The sequence below is a fragment of the Lutra lutra genome, chromosome 2 (assembly GCF_902655055.1).
Source record: "Lutra lutra chromosome 2, mLutLut1.2, whole genome shotgun sequence".
In the NCBI taxonomy this organism is placed as follows: domain Eukaryota; kingdom Metazoa; phylum Chordata; class Mammalia; order Carnivora; family Mustelidae; genus Lutra; species Lutra lutra.
The window spans coordinates 202,125,035-202,138,878 of record NC_062279.1 but is presented as its reverse complement, the minus strand read 5'-3'; positions in this window follow the sequence as shown (position 1 = coordinate 202,138,878).

The following is a 13,844-nucleotide window of genomic DNA, read 5'->3' as shown; positions in this document are numbered from 1 at the left end:
TTGACCCCTTTACACACAGCCCTTTTCTGCCATTGAGCCTACCAAAATACCGTTTTATGTAAATTTCACCTCTACCCTTCCCCAAATCTTACAGTAACCTTCCATCTCTCTAATCGATGAGACATTTCCGGGTTCCTCTGGTATGTAGTCTTCCTTATTACAAGGGGCCAGTTACCCTAACATTCATCTTGCTGTAGCTTTGTCCCCAGCAGTTGCAGTCTGATTAGGCTAGGGTAACAGGCAGGAGTGATCATCCCACAGAAGGAATTCCAGGGATTCCAGCCCAGTAGTTACGAGTCTAGCAACATAGGCAGTGTTCTGTGCTCTATGTGGGATGGAAGAATGCCACTTCCATGCCCTTCATGAAGTCAAGCACCACATAGCCCATTTCTTTTACATCCCCATTATACTAGCATAGCACTGAGCAAAGAGTAGGTGTTCAGTAATTTCTTGAAAACTAATTTATGAAGGTTTATAAGGAATGAATTTACACCACCACATTTCTTTTTTTTTTTTTTTTAAGATTTTATTTATTTATTTGACAGAGATCACAAGTGGGCAGAGAGGCAGAAAGAGAAAGAGAAGGGGGAAGCAGGTTCCCCACCAAGCAGAGAGCCTGATGCAGGGCTGGATCCCAGGACCCTGGGATCATGACCCAAGCTGAAGGCAGAGACCCCAGCCCACTGAGCCACTCAGGTGCTCCTACACCACCACATTTCAAAACATAACAACATCGATTCAAATCTTTCTTTAATCATTTGGCCTTGTGATGAATATGTGACTGTCTCCTATGGACATATATTGATCAATGCTCTTCCCTATCCTCTACCTCATGCTGAGCCCAGACAGCACTTCTTCCTCTCTCCTCACGCATAAACAGTATATACTTCCTACTAACGAGCAACCTAAATTACATTCCCCTCAGAAGAAACTATCATTGTGAAGAGAAGGAAAACATTTTCTCTACCCTCAAGGTCTTCCAGCTGAACTAAGAATTAAATTTACATGAGACGAGTTAGCAGGAGGAACAACAACTACAACCACCAAGTTTTATTATGTGTGCACAGAGGCCTGCTTATAAAATTGAGACATAAAGAAGTGACCAAAGCAGGGAGTTTGTATACGTCTTAGACAGAGATGATAAATTGTTGAGGAATTCACAGGATAAGGAAATAGATGTTTGGGCTGAAGTAGTAGACCAGTAAGTAATAGGATTTATTTCTGCAGCTTTTTTTACTTTAAAATCAGTATCTCTGGTGATAAGGATGTCTTTTTACTACTTAATATAGGGAGGCTATCTTTTATATGAAAGTTTGTTTTCTGTATCCAAGGAGACAGAGGAGGGTTTGAGTGTCCTTGAGTGTCCTGCATCCAGCCAAGGAAGACACTCCCCTGTCATCTAAAGGTAGCCCCACCAAGAGGCTACCTACTATCTCATCTCAATGTGTCCTCCATGGCATTATCCCCAGAGCCTAGCCCAATGGGTAGCACACTGAGTGCTTATGGAATATCTGCTGAATGAATGAAAGAATTGGGCCTAGACTCAGCAGGAATGGAATGAAATGCCCAATGAATTCCCACAGAGCCACTTCTGAGGAGATTTGGTCAGAGCTACTACTCCTGCCAGAGATGTGGAGTACATAACTGAACTTTTCACAAAAATTTTAAGTATACCAGAAAATGTAAGTTATTGCCAGGTTTTGGGTGACTATAAGTTTTCTGACACATGTTGGTTTTCTTTTCTTTTCAATTAATAAAACACTCCTGCAGATCATTATGCCTACTGTTCTTACAAATGGAGAAGCTAGTATCAGTCAGCTGGGTTGTACCACGAGAAATTTTCCCCAGGTTTCTGGATGGTGCCCTGGTCAGCAGCAATGTAACTCCCTTGAAAACTAGTCTGGCCCATCACTGGACAAGAGTGATATTGCCATTTTTAGCTATTTAACTGATCAACTTATGTTGATTTAACTGATCAACTTAATTTTGATTTTATGAATCTGAGGCACCACAGAGGATGTAAAATGTTTTCAACTTTGATTAGAGGAATTGTTTGAAGAAAAGGCTTTCCCCCAAAGCACTGAATATGAAAAATTATGGCCCTATAATAAAAAACAATTGGATTTGGTTTTTAAACGCTAAGACAGACTTTCTTATATTTTTCTTTCCTAAACTAAATTTAGTTGCAGGCACAAGCTTAATTCTGACCACTACCTCAATAACACTAATCATTAGGGAAATGCAAATCAAAACCACAATGACACAGCATCTCACACCCACTAAGATGGCTGCCATCAAAGAACAAAAACAAAACCAAAAAAAACAAGCGTTGGTGAGAATGTGAAGAAATTGGAACCCTTTTGGAGTTCTGCTGGTGGAAAGGTAAAACGGTACAACCACTGTAGAAAACAGTATGGACATTCCTTTAAAAATGAAAAACGCAGGGCGCCTGGGTGGCTCAGTGGTTGTTAAAGCCTCTGCCTTCAGCTCAGGTCATGATCTCAGGGTCCTGGGATTGAGCCCCGAATCAGGCTCTCTGCTCAGGAGGGAGCCTGCCCCCACCTCTTGCCCCCGCCTGCCTCTCTGCCTACTTGTGATCTTGCTCTCTCCCTGTCAAATAAATAAATAAAGTCTTAAAAAAAAAAAAAAGAAAAATGCAAGGATGCCTGGATGACTTAGTCAGTTAAGCATCAACCCTCGATTTCAGCACAGGTCATGATCTCAGGGTCATGAGATCGAGCCTCATGCTGGGCTCCATGCTGCGCACAGAGCCTGCTTCAGACTCTCTCTTTCCCTCTCCCTCTGCTCTTCCCCACATCCTTGTGTGTATGCACACAAAATAATCAAAAATACAACTACAGTATCATCCAGCAGTCCCACTTCCAGGTATAAACCCAAAAGAATAGACAAGATGTAGTATATAGTTACAGTGGAATGTTATTCAGCTTTTAAAAGGAAGGAAATTCTGACACGTTCTATAATTGGGTGAAAATTGAGAACACTATACTAAATAAAAGAAGCTGATCATAAAAAAGATAAATACTGTATGATTCTGCTTATATGAGATGCCCAGAGTAGTCAGATACAAAGACAGAAAGTAGAACAGTGGTTGCCAGGTAGTGGGGGGAAGGGGAGTAGGAAAATAGTAGAAAAGAAAAGTAGAAACTCTAGAAAAGAGTTCTAGAGACTGGTTATATAACAATGTGTTTGTGATTAACACTACAGTACTATATACTTAAAAATGGTTAAGACAGTAAATTTTAGGTTATGTATATTTTACCACAATTTAAAAAGTTTTTAAACATAAAAATTAGTGACAAATATTTTATTGTTAACTTAGTAATTTTCATGCCCAATAGCAGTGAATAAAAGTTATTGAGCCACAGCCTTAGCGAGGTTTTGTATTTTTTTAAAGATTTTATTATTTATTTGACAGACAGAGATCACAAGAAGGCAGAGAGGCAGGAAGAGAGAGAGGGGGAAGCAGGCTCCCTGCCAAGCAGAGAGCCTGATCTCAGGCTCGATCCCAGGACCCTGAGATCATGACCTGAGCCGAAGGCAGAGGCTTTAACCCACTGAGCCACCCAGGTGCCCCACAAGGTTTTGTATTATCAGTCTTTTAAATTTTAGTCAGTTTACTTTGTAACAAAAAATATTCACTGAGGTATTAATTTATATTTTCTTGACCATTAATGTGTGAGACTTCTGTTAATTTATTAGCCATTTTAATTTTCTCTTTTTCAAAGAGTTTTTTTATTTTTTATTGATATAAGAGTTGTTTATGTTTTTAATATCAGTACTTTTTTGCCACTTGCATGTGTGACAAGCAGTCAGATTGATCAACCTATTCTTTTGTGGTCGGAGTTCACTGTAATGTTCAAGCAATCCTTCCGTATTTCAAGATTCTAGAGATATAGTCCTATTAGTTTATTCTAGAGCTTTTGAAGTTTTGACTTTCATGTTTAAATCTCTAATTATTACAATGCATGGTGTGGAGTAGAGATAAAATTTCTTTAAAAAATGTGCAATCGAGGCACCAGGGTGGCTCACTACGTTAAGTGTCTGACTTTTGATTTTGATTTGGGTCATGACCTCAGAGTCCTGGGATTGAGCTCCACATCCAGCTCCCTGCTCCATGAGGAGGGTTCTCTTATGCCCCTCCCCCCACTCATGATCTTGCACATGCTCTCTCTCTCTCATTCAAATAAATGAATCTTTTAAAAAAAATGTACAACTAGTTGCACCAAAAGCACTTACTACTTATCCATTCAATCTTCCTTATCTGCAATTCCACTTCTTTTTTTTTTCCAAAGATTTTATTTATTCATTTGACAGACAGAGATCACAAATAGGCAGAGAGGCAGGCAGAGAGAGAGATGAGGAAAGAGGCTCCCTGCTGAGCAGAGCGCCCGATGTGGGACTCGATTCCAGGACCCTGAGTCATGACCTGAGCCAAAGGCAGAGGCTTAACCCACTGAGCCACCCAGGTGCCCCACACTTCTTTCTTGTATGATCTGTCTATATGGCCATAGGTCTGTCCCTTCCTCTAGCTGGCAGAATGATGTGGCAGAAAAAAAGATTAGTGAACTTGAAAACAATAGAAACTATCAAAGTTGAAATGTATTTTTTTAAAAAGGCTAAAAATATAATAGTGCATCAATGAGCCTTGGGACAAATTCAAGACACCAAATATAACTGGAGTTCCCAAAAGAGAAGAGATGGAGAACAAAAATCTTTTTAAAGAAATAACGGTAAAATATTTTCCAAATTTGGTGAAAAGTATAAACTCTAAGTAGCTCCGTGAACCCAAAGCAGAAGAAACCTGAAGAAAACTACACCAAATCATAATCGAATTACTCAAAACCAATGGCAAAGTGAAAAACAAAATATGTTTAAAGCAGCCAGGAGGAGAAAAAACACTTTAAGTACAGAGGAGTGTAGGTAAGAACAGCAAGTTTCTCAACAATTTAGCACAGTAGCAGGATATAAGTAATATATGCAAATCCAAGTTAGCAACATGTCCTATAATAAGTTTTAAAATCAGGAAGTGTGAGACCTCCAACTCTGTTCTTTTTTCCGCCTCCAAGATTATTTAGCTTTTCAAGGTCCCTTGAGATTCCATATGCATTTGGGGATGGGTTTTTCTATTTCTGGAAAAAAAAAAAAAGCCTTAGGACTTTGATAGGCATTTCGTTAAATCTAGTAATGTAAACTGCTTTGGGTATATTGGCCTCTTAACAATATTAAGTTCTCCTCTCCATGAACATAGGATGTCTTTCTGTTTATTTGTGTCTTTAATTTCTTCCAGCAACATTTTGTAGTTTTCAGTGTACAAGTGCTCCTCGGTTAGGTCTATTACTATTATGTCATGTGAACTTTTTGGTGCTATTATAAATGGAATTATTTTCTTCATTTCCCTTCTAGACTGGTCATTTTTAGCAATGACTCTTGCCATAACAAGTTTCTTTGTCTCTGTCCAGGAGTCTCATGTGTCCTGCAAGTGCTCACACAACAGTGGCAGGCTAACTTAGTAAATGTAGGTAGGGCAAAATTAACTCCCTCATAAGCTCACAGATTGTCATGATAAGGAATGAAAGAAAGGTTATTACTACAGATGCTAAAGGCATTAAAATATTAATAAAGTAATAATATAAGCAGCTTTAATGCAGTATATTGACTATTGAAATAAACAAGTTTACTTAAAAACACAAATCATCTAAAACTGACTCCCACTTTTTTGTACGTAGATTTTTTAAATCTATGTAATTTTAAATTAAAAATTAGTACTTAATGACCATCTGACAAAGAATCTTCAAGCAGTGGGTTTCACTGATGAATTCTTTCAAACATTTAAGAGAGCAGTAATAACAACCCTATGCAAATCTCTCAGACAATAGAAGAAGGAACACTTCCCAACTCACTTTATAAGGCCACCATTGCCCTGATATCAAAACATTATAAGAAAGACCAACGATAGACCAAGATACCTCAGCAGCATGGTAACAAGGATCTTCAAAACAATAGTGAATTTAATAGCAATATGTATAAATATATGTAATAAATCACGATTAAGAGGAGTTTATTCTGGGAATGTAAGTCTGGTTCAACATTTAAAAATCAATCAATGTAACTCACCATAACAACAGATTGAAGAAAAAAAAAACAATAATGATCTCAATAGATGTAGAAAAAATATTTGACAGAATTAAACACTTCTTCATGATAAAAGTAATTGATATTCATCAAGCTGATAAAGGACACCTATGAATAACCCACAGCTAAAGTTACACTTTGTGATGAAAAATCCCTGAGATTAAGAACAAGGCAAGGTTGTCTTTTCTAAACATTTCTATTCCATATTGTACTGATTATTTGGGACTGACTGAAAGGGGTACAAAAGAGCTTTTGAGGTTGACGGAAATGTTCCGTATTTTGATCATGATATATATAGTGCATGGTCTATACAATTGTGAAATGCATCAAATTAAACACTTAAGAAAGTTTTTATTATGTAAATTATACTGAATCAAAATTGGTAAAACACAGGGCTGAAACATGTGTTGGTTCTCTTTAGATGTAATCCACATCCCTCTCTAATGAAGAAACCCCTTTTTTAAGAGAATTATGAATCACCTTGATTTTCTGTAAGTAATTCGGCCTCTAGAGGGCACCCATATTTCATGAACTCAAAAGTTTGGCAATGGTTTAAAAAGCGATCATCAACTACTACATCCGAAACTAATGTATTGTATGGTGACTAACAAAACACAATTAAAAAAAAAAAAAGAAAAAAGAAACTGATGATGTGCTATATGTTGGCTAATTGAATTTAAATAAATACTGAATACCACCTATGAATGTAAACGCACAGGGAAGAATAATACATATGAAAATTTTTCACTAGCTGGTTTGGAAGAATTTAATAATAAAATTTGTTCAAACATTTTTTGGCCATAATAATACAGAAAATCAAAATGTTGCTTGTGGAAGAGATGAAGCTTCTTTCATCAGTGTATCTAAATAGTAGACTCAAGGTTGACTTTCATCTAGATATTGTAGGTCATTTAGACATAACCTTGGAATTCTTTTTAAATAAAGGTTATATTCTTGGTTACATGCTCATTATAGAAAATGTGAAAGTTACAGAAAAACTGAATGAAAGAAGAGGAAGAGGAAGAGGAGAAGAATTAGTAGAAGCCACTCTTGTCATCATAATCCCTGTGGGCAGAAATGAGTGCTGTCAACGTTTGGGCATACTGCTCCGAAGGTTTCATATATATGTTATTTCTGCTTGATTGTAATCACATATAACAAAATGTTAAAACTTAACCACTATTTGTTGTCTAGCCATGAAAATGAAGAATAAAATAAATACTTATTTAGGGGTGCCTGGGTGGCTCAGTCGCTAAGCATCTGCCTTCTGCTCAGGTCATGATCCCAGGGTCCTGGGATTGAGCCCCGCATCGGGCTCCCTGATCAGTGGGGAGCCTGCTTCTCCCTCTCCCACTCCTCCTGCTTGTGTTCCCTCTCTCACTGTCTCTCTCTCTCTCTGTCAAAAAATAAATAAAATATTTAAAAATAAATAAATGCTTATTCATAATGTAGAGTGTTCATGATTAATTATGTTCCTTTGAAGTGTTTTTAATAGTATTCAACTAGAAAAGTTATAATGAAGTGTTATTAATATTTGGTAGTCCCATAAAATTGTCCATATTTCTTTGGTGGCTCTGACTCCCTTATGCAGGAAAATCTTCTTGAGTCATTATAACTGAAAAGGGGTGGGCAGTGGATAGCAGAACTCCTTTTTCCTTACCCCAAACACTCCCCACTTAAGTTGTTAGAGGACAAAAATGTAAACTATGAACAGCAAAAAGTCTCAGATGAAAAGGACATTTTTTGGATTTTTACATACTGTGCTTATGGTACATTTCCAAGGAGAAAAGAAACTGTACATACATTCTGACTCACCTTTTCCTTGCCATGTAATAATAATGTGCTCATGTTTAGGTAGAAAAGACAGTGAAATAGATGGTAAACATAAGTTTGGAGCCTTGTTTGTGGAATTACCCATACTTTTATTGAAATCCACTTGGCACAAATGAGTTGAATATAGATTTTAACTGATAAAAGGGACAAAGGAAGAGAGTTAATGTGAATGTCAAAAATTTTATTAAAATAAATAGTACTTGCTAATATTTATTGGAAACTTACTACACTCTTGGTACTGTAGTACTGCGTTACATACATTACCTTTACTTAATCCTTACAACAACTTTGTAATGGTTTACAGGGAACTAACCATTTTCCTTCTCATTTTACTGATACAGAATCTGAGGGTCTTAGAATTCAAGCAACTTTTTCAACATCACAGCTAGTCTGTGCCAAAGTTGAGGTTCATACAGAAGTCCATCTGGTTGTAACAGCCACACTTTTAACCCTAATACTCTTCCTTCCAGGAACCTCACTTACATAACCCTTTCAAAGCAGGACTTCTTTTTTCTACTTTAAAATACTTTATGAACATCATCACATTGTGCCCAAGGAAAACTTTGCCTAAAGAATTAATTTGAAAGAACTGATATAACTTCAGTCCCTGAAAAGAATTCCATAGGGCAATTTTATGCCTAATACAAGGCACAGATGAGGTTCTTGGTTTAAATTCACTGGTTTATTAAATAACAATGAGAGGAGTGGCTTGCTCTTGTCCTTATGACTGTTATCTCCTTCATTGTCCACAGGCTATTACATCCTGGTAGCTATAACACTATGTGTATACATGGATAATTGTAATATATTAATTTGTTGTATGAGACACCAGAAAGGTGTCTATTTGAGTGGAAACGAAACCCTTTCTTAGCCTCTAAAACTAGAATAATCCGCATCCCCATGAGGCTCTTTATTGAAGGCTCTTAACTGCTATTCAGGTGTGAGAATGAGTAATTTGGGGAATCATACCTGAAAGCACATAACAGTGAAGACAGTGTTGCATTTACTTAGGAATATATGAATACAATGATTTAAAATTTAATTAAATAACCATTTATTTAGCACATACTATGTGCCTATATCAATAAACTGACAATTGATTAAATTGTCCACAGCCATTGTTAAAAATGGATTAGACATCCATTTTAGATCTTTAAAACTGTTTTACATTTTTTTTTATTTATTTTATTTTTAGAGCAAAAGAGAGAGAGAGTGCCCAAGCAGGGAGAGGGGCAGAGAGAGAAAGAGAGAGAGACAGACAGAATCTTGAGCAGACTCTTTGCTGAGCACAGAGCCCAAAGAGGGGCTTAGTCCCATGGCCCTGGAATCATGAGATGAGCTGAAACCAAGAGTCAGATACTCAACTGACTGAGCCACCCAGGCACCTGGATTTTTAAGGTTTTTAATAAAATATTATTATAAACTTGCTGTTAGGATATCTAAAGAACTCCAGAAAACCCCTCAACACTTAAAAAGAAAATGAAAGAAAAAAGTGAAATGGGAAATTAATGGTGTATAGAATCAGAAACTAATATTTAATACAATATTGATCACAAACTCATTGGAAGATGCAGTGTGGTGTATGAGTCAAACAGGCAGCCACCTGAATGCTACAAATCAGCAAGCGCTAAGTCAACTGCACATTTTGAACCAGCGGGGTTTCATCCACGTGGAGGACTCGCTTCCATGGGAGAACAGGAGGTACTGAACTTAGTATGCTTGACTCATTCTTTCCAAATAAGTGATTTCTCCTCCCAGGAGAGTCATAAAATAGGGAAAGTAAAGACCAGGAATGTTATGCAAATTGAGCTAGTTCAATTTAAAAAGAACCATGGGGCTGGCAGAGTGTTCTTCCCATAGGTATTTCTAAAATATGAAAAAGAACAACAGTAACAACTTACACATATAACAGGAGTCAAAATCGGCATCGGAGATTAAGGTCAGGGACAAGGACAGAGGGAAGACCATACAAACATACTTGGAAAAGATGACCATCGGCAAGGAGAGAGGCTTCAGAAGAAAGCCTGAGGACACCTTGATCTGGGGCTTCTAGCCTCCTGAACTATGAGAAGAACAAATTTCTGTGGTTCAAGCCACTTGGTCTGTGCTACTTGGTTATGGCAGCCGGCACAAAGTAACACTCAACCTAAGCTCGGTGACATTGGCTGCAGGTGATAGGCGGGCACTGAAGAATCTCAAATAGAAGAAGGACCTTTTAAGATCTGCTCTTCAGGGGCCGCCTGGGTGGCTCAGTTGGTTAAGTGACTACCTTCAGCTCAGGTCACTATCCTGGAGTCCCAGGATTGAGTCACATCTGGCTCCCTACTCAGTGGGGAGTCTGCTTCTCTCTCTGAACCTTCTCCCTCTCAGGCTTTCTCTCTCTCTCTCTCAAATGAATAAATAAAATCTGTAAGAGAAAAAAAAAAACAATCTGCTCTTTAGAACAATGACTATGCGATGCATGAGAATGTTGGGAAGGGATAGCTGGGGGTTCTGGGAGACTAGTTAGGAAGTTACAACAATGGTGTAGTGAAAGCTGATGAGATCATGAGCAGGGGGAGCGGTAGAGGGAGAAGCAGACAACACATTGAGCAGGGAGCCCAAAGTGGGCTTAATCCCAGGGTCCTGGGATCATCACCTGAGCAGAAGGCAGATGCTTAACCGACTGAGCCACCCAAGCAGCCCTACGTGAATTGTTTATAAAGTAAAGTGGAAAAACACAGGAGTGGTGGGTGGGCTCCCCATGTGGCCTCTGGGAAGAGCTAACCAAATTACGGTGGTGATGTTTTAACACCAATGGCAAACAGCAAGGAGAAGCTCCAGGAGATAGGCATCAATCCAGAGTAAGATCAAAGCATTTGATGACCCAGCGAGGGAAGGCTCAGAGCTGGCAAGGGGTAACAGTCAGGATGTTTGTGGCACCCGATGAATTACCATGTCACGGAGAAGAAATGCACCTCACCCAGGAACACACAGAGGGTCTCTTTGTGGAGGGAAGGCTCGGCATTCCACAGACTGGGTGCAGTCGGGTGGAGCTGGCCGTGGTATCGGAAGGAGCAGCAAAGACAGGAAAGGGATGGAACGATCCTGGCATTATGCCTTGGCTCTGCCTTTAATAGGCTTTATAACCTTGGGCAAGTCAATTGACTTCATTTCCTTTCACAAGCAAATCAGGGTAAACATTAGGTGATTGTTATTATGACACTTTATTAGCTAATTAATACTTAGAGGGCTCAGAAAAAGCCCCCTGGAGGTGATTTATAAAGTAAGAGCTGAAGAATGCATAAAAAAGGAACCAGAAAGAGCTGAAGAATGCATAAAAAAGGAACCGGAAGAAAAGCCAAGGAGGTGAAACGTGTTCTAGCAACAGGGAACAGCATCTGTAAGCCCCTGAGCCCAAACAGAAAATGCTGTTTTCAGAGAACTAAAAAGTGATTTGATACAACTAGAGCATAGAGTTCCATCGGGACGAAGTGAGAAAACAGGAATTGCAAGCAGTTGAGTAATTTGTTCAAGGCCACATAGCAATAGGGTCTGATCTGTGAATTCAACGTGCCTATACCAGGACTTGCATTTAAATTATTAATCCTAGAGACGTCTGGGTGGCTCAGTCAGTTAAGCGTTTGACTCTGGACTTTGGCTCAGGTCATGATCTCAGGGTCCTGGGATCGAGCCCCACATGAAGCCCTGAGTCAGTCTCCATGCTCAGTGGGGAATCTGCTTGATGACTCTCTGTCTCTCTCTCTCTGCCCCTCCCCCTGCTCGGGCTCTTTCTCTCTCTCAAATAAAGTCTTTAAACTATTGATCCTATACAGCATCCCTACAGCACTATACAAAAAGAAAACCTTTGCCAAGGGTGGTAAAGGTTTAATATTTCTCAATGTGTTTAGAAAGTCACACAGTGAATATTCACTTGAGCGTAAGTAGAAAAATTCAGGCGAGAATGTTAGAACAAGGGTCGTTAGGTATACAGAATCAGAACTCCAAAGCAAGTAAGCTAAACTTAGTCCGATAATTCAACCAACAGCCTACTAACCCTTGCTTTCACTCTAGTCCTCCAGAAAAGAAAGAAACCATCTCGAAACGGATTTTGTGACTAACACAAGATCTCAGTGATTAGTTTTCTATTGTAAACTTACTTACCACTCACTAAATAGAAAATGAGCTTGAAAAAGCCACAGTAATTGCCTTTCTTTTTCTTTTTTTTTTTTTTGCCTTTATTTTTCAAACAAAACCAAACCCAGATCCAGATCCCTCCAGTTTTATAACGGACTAGCAGTTGGGTGGTGGTGTTACATATGATCCGGAGACAGGACGAGCTGGGCTGTCTGTGCCTCCTCCCCAGAGCACCAATCCACAGAAGATCACACACATTGGCTCTAAGATCTTCTCTTCGTCCTCCATGTTCTCATGTTCTGCTACAACGTGGCAAGCTGACAAATTATTTTTGTTTCTCCTGCATGTGATTTTCCGGGATTCCCGAATCTGATGCTTGTTGTTTGATGACCATGGAGGTGTGTGGCTCAGACCTTCCTCTGACAGCACCGGCCAGAGGAGCTCCGTCAATGTCTCAGGGAGGAGGCTGGCTTCACAGTGCACCTTTCACTGGTAGTGGTCACCTCTCAGTGTTGTTTTCCCACATTTCCTACATTTCTTACATTTCTCTTTGGGCTTCCCCTGCACCTCTCAATTGCATACTCCCACCTCAAGCCCAAGGCTGTCCTCATTTTCCCAGTTCTCCCCAGGGATTTGTCACCTGTGCTTGAAGTAGGACTTCCAGCAACACTTCTTGTAGTTGAAGGATTTCTACCCAAGGGGGAAGGAAAAAAAGGAAATTTTACTCAAAATTCCTTGTAGCTGAAATACCTGTGCTTTGATCTGCCTAAGATAACTTATGCCAATTTGATCACTTCCACGTTTAGTAGGGATAATTTATTACATGAAAGGTATAGTCACGATTCATTATCATCTATAGCAGAACTTTTATTTAAATATCCATCTACTTCAGAAGAAAAACTTTCGCCTCAGGACCTTTGACATGTGGTGTAGCTGTCTTCAATCTTTTTAATAATACATCCTCAGGAGCCAAGCAATTTAATTTTCCATCTTTCAATGCAACTCTGAAAGGAGACCATTTGGATTACTAAAAATGAGAGTACTGCCTTTTAGAAAATGGTTTATTTAAAATTCTAGAGTGATTTAATTGTATTTATTGGTTTAAAAAAACTACAAATACACATCAAAATAAATGTGTCCCAGACATTACAGCAACCATATATTTAGGATACAACATTCCACAGGGACTACCACAATTCTCTACCATTGACTATGAGTAATGCCAGTTAAGATATGAGATAGAATCCTTTCAGCAATAACCAATCAGAAAGCACTTATGACTGTGCATGTAATATGTACATAATACATGTAGCTCTTTGCACAAGGTTCTGTCTTCGCTAATCTGGAAGTGGATCTCCCAAGTTGCCACCATAGAATATCCTGCATATATTGGTTAACAGTCTTTTTTGGCCTCTTTTTGTTTGCTTTTTTGTCCTGCTTTCAGAATCTCACTAAAATCTCGCTTATGACTGAGAAGAGAGAGGCTGTGTTGTCGAAATCAAAAGGAACATGGTCTGTGTTGCTATTTAGGTTCCCATTTAAATTAATTCTGAAGTCTCTATGGCTGGTCACAGACCACAGGACTTCACCTACTTCTCCAGGGTCTGGAAGTTCCTTAAGTCCAGGCATGACCATCTCACCATAGTTTGAACTCAGAGTGGAAATTCCTGGATTTAAAACTAACGTACTCAATATCCACTTCTGGTTTAAAAAAGAAACTCTTCAGAAATTATAAATAGCAG